This window comes from Callorhinus ursinus, unplaced genomic scaffold (assembly GCF_003265705.2).
Source record: "Callorhinus ursinus isolate GAN/ISIS: 27379988/994484 unplaced genomic scaffold, GSC_fseal_2.0 scaffold24, whole genome shotgun sequence".
NCBI lineage: Eukaryota > Metazoa > Chordata > Mammalia > Carnivora > Otariidae > Callorhinus > Callorhinus ursinus.
In genome coordinates, this window is record NW_027397086.1 from 30,367,842 (window position 1) to 30,373,266 (window position 5,425).

Genomic DNA, 5,425 nt, shown 5'->3' on the forward strand with positions numbered 1-5,425 from the left:
CAGCTGTGCCCTGCAGGGCTCTGCAACTTTGAGCAAGTTTCTTCCCATTCTTCCCATTCTCCCCCTCTGTAAAGTGAGGATGTTGGAGGTGGTCTCTAAAGACCCTTTCTCCTTACCTGACCCCACTTGGATGTCACCTCTGTGAAGCCTTCCCTGATTTCCTTCAAGAACCCCATTGCTTCAGACAGACTCATACCTCTGAGCACACAGTGATTATCTGTACCCACTTCTGTTCTCATCTCCTAACCGGGAGTGCCTTATGCCAGCACGTTGGTTCATTGGAATTATCAGGAATGACTGAACTAATGAACAAGGAACAAGGTCATTTCTAGGTCCGTAATCCCTACATTGTCCACAAGGTGGCAGTGTGCACAGGTGGCCGCCACACAAACCTTGCGTTTGGCGGAGGCACTGGGAAAGATGCTGAAGGGAAAAACGGAGAACCAGGAACTTTCCTCAAAGACTTATCCTCTGGTTCCCCCGTGGGTATGTACTATCCCTTTCCTCCCCACCTTTAAGGTGTCAGTCTGTCAGACAGCAACACAGACCCGAGCTATGGGGCTCAGGCCTGGATTCCATGTTTCCAAGCACCTACTGGTACCTCAAGGCCCAGTTTAGAGAGCACTTTTTCCAGGAGGTGGACTCTTTTTCCCCCAGCACTTTTCTGTAGTCACGTTTATTGCACTGAAATTGCTTCCAATCTGCCTTCCTGAGGCCACCCTCTTGAGCACACAGCGCCCGGCTCACTCATCTAACCCCCTGGTGCCCTGCAGAGGCCCGGTAAGCAGTATCAGGCCCTCCGAGAGCTTTGCTGAATGAAGAATGAATCAATGAATCTACAAATTAGGGACGTGATGGAGCAAGATGAACAGAGAACCATCTCCCCTCCAACAGAGAGACACCTGAGAATAAGAAAAAAACAACTACAGTTGACCCTTGAACAATGTGGAAGGGGGTAGCACTGACCACCTGCATCGCTGAAAATCTGCACATAACTTTTGACTCCTCGAAACGTACTGCTAATAGCATGCTGTTACCGATAACGCAATTGACCGACACATATTCTATATGTCCTATGTATTGAATCCTGAATTCTTACAATAAAATAAGCTAGAGAAAAGAAAATGTTATTAATGAAAATTAATAATTAAGAAAAATCACAAGGAAAACACATTTACGGGAGTGTACTATAAAAGAAATCTGCAGGGCGCCTGGGTGGCTCACTTGGTTAAGCTTCTGCCTTCGGCTCAGGTCATGATCTCGGGGTCCTGGAATCGAGTCCCACATGGGGCTCCCTGCTCTGCCCGGAGTCTGCCTCTCCTTCTCCCTCTGCCGCTCCCCCCTGCTTGTGCTCTCTCTCACGCTCTCTCTCAAATAAATAAAATCTTTTTTAAAAAAAGAAATCTGTATATAAGTGGATCTGCACAGCTGAAATCTGCATTGAGGGTCAACTGTACACATTTATGTTTACACCGGCTCGGGAAGAGACCAAATACTCCTTAGCACAATAATGACACTGCTACTTTGAAAGGAGTAGAGCCAAGGGCATGTTAAAAGGAGGCAAATGCTTTCCTCAAGTGAGACTAGGCTGTGCTGCCTTCTAAGAAAATGAATCCTACCCATGGCAAGGTGACTTCTCTTTCAATTATTTACGAGGAAACTGATGGTAGCTGATAACTCTCCTGGTAAAAAAGGAAAGTTTCAGGGGCTTCCACGTGACCCTGCCTCTTATAATAGCCCTTCCTCCATGTGTCACAGAACTGATGTTGGGATTCTGCCAGTTGCCAAATGTGTATATTCACTGTGAATTTTTTTAATAAAGATTTATTTATTTATTTATTTGAGAGAGAGAGCAGGGGGAAGGGCAGAGGGAGAACGACAGAGAGAATCCCAAGCTGACTCCCTGCTAAATGCAGAGCCTGACACGGGGCTCGATCTCACAACCCCAAGATCATGACCTGAGCCATCAAGAGTTGGATGCTTAACTGACGGCACCACCCAGGGGCCCCATGGTTCACTGTGATCTGATCGTGGGCCCTGAGGGCTGCAAGCCCCCCTTTAACTGTGGGCTACAGTGAGCCAGTCCAGTAAAGGGTCAAAGGTACTTCTGGGAAGGCCTTAGAGGAGGATTTATAGAATTTGTATAACATCCTTCTTTAAGGGGACCTGGCCTCTCCTTCTAATTAAGTCTGAAAATTGGATAAGAGAACCTGGTGATTCAAATCAGCTTTTGGACACCAGACCTGGAGTTTTTCTCCATTGTACACAGCAAGTAACATTTTAGTAGGATGCTCACTATTTCATTCCTAGGGACATTAGGACAACCAGACAATGCCAAAGACCCCTGTGAGTCAAAACTAGGAGGTCCACTCCATCCTACTGTCTATCATGGTAACGACACCCTGCTACGTCTTTGGCAGTTAAGTGCTACCACTTGGCCTCTGGTCTTCCGCAATCTCACCATCCCCAGAGGACTCAGGGCGCTCCTTTCAGTGGGGGCAGCTCTCATCATCGTATGTGGCCAACACAGGAGAGCACCCACAGAGCTTTTCAGGGATAGCAGTGCCTCCCCCCCGGCTAATGAATTTCCCAATGTCACAGGGAAGGAGATATCCTCTGGACCCCCGTGGGGAATGTAGTGGGTGGTTGGTTGTGCAGGCTGTCCATAATAAATCTATTTCAACATCTTCCCTAAGCCTTTTTTTTAGATTTTATTTATTTGGCAGAGAGGGAGAGAGCACAAGCAGGGGGAGTGGCAGGCAGAGGGAGAGGGAGAAGCAGTCTTCCCGCGGAGCAGGGAGCCCCGATGCGGGGCTCGATCCCAGGACCTTGGGATCATGACCTGAGCTGAAGGCAGACACTTAACCGACTGGACTCCTAAGCTTTTTTATGTCTTCCTTTGCAACACACTAGGGAAGTACTGGCATCTCAAATTAACTAAATGCGGAAAATCATTAAGCCTCAGTTTCACTTAAACAGCTAAGTAAACTACAGGCACTTCCAGCTACACAAACCAACACATTGAAACCAGAATCTCAGGTAAGTACACTCATATCAACTCAATAAAAAGTTATATTCTGTTCTCTTTGGTCTTCCATCCTTAGAATCCATTCTTGCATGTACTCCCCAAGTTGCTGCAAAGTAGTTTAGCAAAATCTTGACATTCTTGTGGTATAGAAGCTATATTTTCTCAGAGTAGACTCTGTACTTGCCCTGCTCAAGTATATGGAACTCTAAGGCCAGTTGTGAGTCTAGTGGCCACAAGAGGCAGGTGGGGTAGGTCTTGAAGAGAAAAGGTATGCCTTGCAAGGTAACAGCCCTTAGCAGGGTCCTTAAACAAGGGAAAGTGAATCCTCTCAGACATAATCTGTGAACTGCTTCCACTGGGGCTGGGGGAAGCTCAGACTAACTCAGAGGCTCAAGATTCTTAACTTCATCTGCTTCACCTGAGTCCACCCAGATATTCCCCATTCCAAGTCCAGTACCTACACACGGTTGTTGTATCAATTTGTGTGGGTTTTATAGTTGTTTACAGCAAGAGGGCAAACCGTCTATCATATCTTGGCTGCTCAACATCTAAATTTCCATCTTTACAGAGCTCCCTATCTTGCAATGTTCCCTCTTATGCAGTATTTAATTGAAGTCTGTCCCTCCATAACTACCACCCCTCATGCATGAAAACCCGCCCCTCTCTCTGCTCTGGAACGTCCCACCAGAGACCTGGAGTCAGGGATTTTGTTTTCTCTCAGCCTGGATTAGGGTCTTCTATGAATGGCCTGACTGTTAAGCTTGAGATTCAAGACTATGGCCCGTTTATGGAGAAACCTCTCCTCACCTTACCTCCTCAGACTGGGACATTCATACTCACTTCAACAGCTGCTGAGTGTGCATGCGCCCACCCTAAGTGCTGTATAAGCTAGCTTCCCATGTGTGCCAGCAGTGAGCGGGGAAGGTAGAACATCATGGGAACTCACTACCTATCAGACAACAGAGGTGCCTCATCCCCCTTCCCTGCCAGGAGAACTCATCTTTTTTGTTTTTTCCCCTATAATCTTTAGGAGCCAACAGATGTTGCCCACAGTGTTAACTGGCACTCTGGAAACCAGAGTTCCCTGGGCTACTTCTGTTAAAGGAAATGGAAACCAATCCAAGAAGCTTCTCCATCTCTAAGGAATCAGAAAAGGAAGAAAACTCCACAGGGCAAATGAGAATTAAGGGGTGAGCAGGAAAAGCCATCCATACAGCTGGGTCAGCAAGTCCCTCCCTCCATCCCATGCCTTCACTTGGCCACACATCCAACTCCAGCAATCAGGAACCCCTGGAGGTTCCTGTGTGGGTCCCCTGCCAGGGCTGGGCCAAGGATAGGATGCACAGAGCCCGACGGCTGGCAGGGGCCACATGCATAAATAACTGACTACATGCAATCATGTCTTTCAAACACCCACTCCCCACTAACCGCAGATGTGCATCAGGACATTCATCACAGCGCTACTTGTACTAACAAAAGGACTCAAAACAACTGGCTAAATGATTGCAGTTTTTGTGCAATTAAACGCTGTGCAAAGTTTAAAAGTCTGAGGCCAATCCAAAATAGATCGCCAGATCTCATCACAACCAAAGTCACTTTTGACTGAGAAATAAACCATGGCTTCAGTAGCATTCAGGGGAGAAAAACAAACAATGCTCCATTGTTTGTACAAGCCCGATTTCAGAAATGATAAGAGGTAGGGAAACCATGGAAAATACCATAGATGGGAAAACCAAGGGCCGAGTAATGTGCAGGGCACACTACCGTGTGTGTGTGTGTGTGTGTGTGTGTGTGTGTGTGTGTTTAAAGAGAGGAGCTATACAATCATACGTGCTTTAATGGACATACAAAATTTCTGCAAAGACACAAGACTGATAATGAGCGGCCTCTTGAGGCTGGGTTGGGACACTGGGTCACAGGGTGGAAGGGAAACTCTTTTCATCATTACATCCATTTGTAACCTCTGAAATTTTAAACCATATATTCTCTTTTTAAAATAAAACTTTGAAAACTACTAAACGCAAAATAAAATTACAAAGCGCATCCTTCTGGGAGGATCAAGGCACATAATATTTGGAGCTAGCCTTGGCTCTGAAGACCGTACAGCCCGTCACGGCGCTACCACAGCGACCTTGGGCAAGTTCCCGCCCCGAGTGCGTCTGTTTCCCCAAGAGCCCACTGGGTCTAGGAGAGCAGGTCTCGGGACATCCCTCCAGCTCGGAACCGGGGAGGCCGGGAGCCCACCCCGCCGCGCGGGTCCCGGACCCCGGCAGCCGGCTGCGGCGCCCCGCGGCGGAGGCCCGGCCAATCAGCGGCCGCGAGGCGGGCGGGGTGGCGGCGCGGCGCGCGCGAAGCGCAGCGCGAAGCAGAGGCGCCACTGCCGTCCCGAAGCAGACC

General features: G+C 48.2%; 1 protein-coding gene across 1 annotated transcript in view; it reads right to left on the bottom strand.

Moving 5' to 3' along the window:
• The window catches only part of LOC112836730 (stimulated by retinoic acid gene 6 protein-like), a 61,093-nt gene that overhangs the window by 55,523 nt on the left and 145 nt on the right, over positions 1-5,425 (bottom strand). The window lies entirely within an intron of this gene.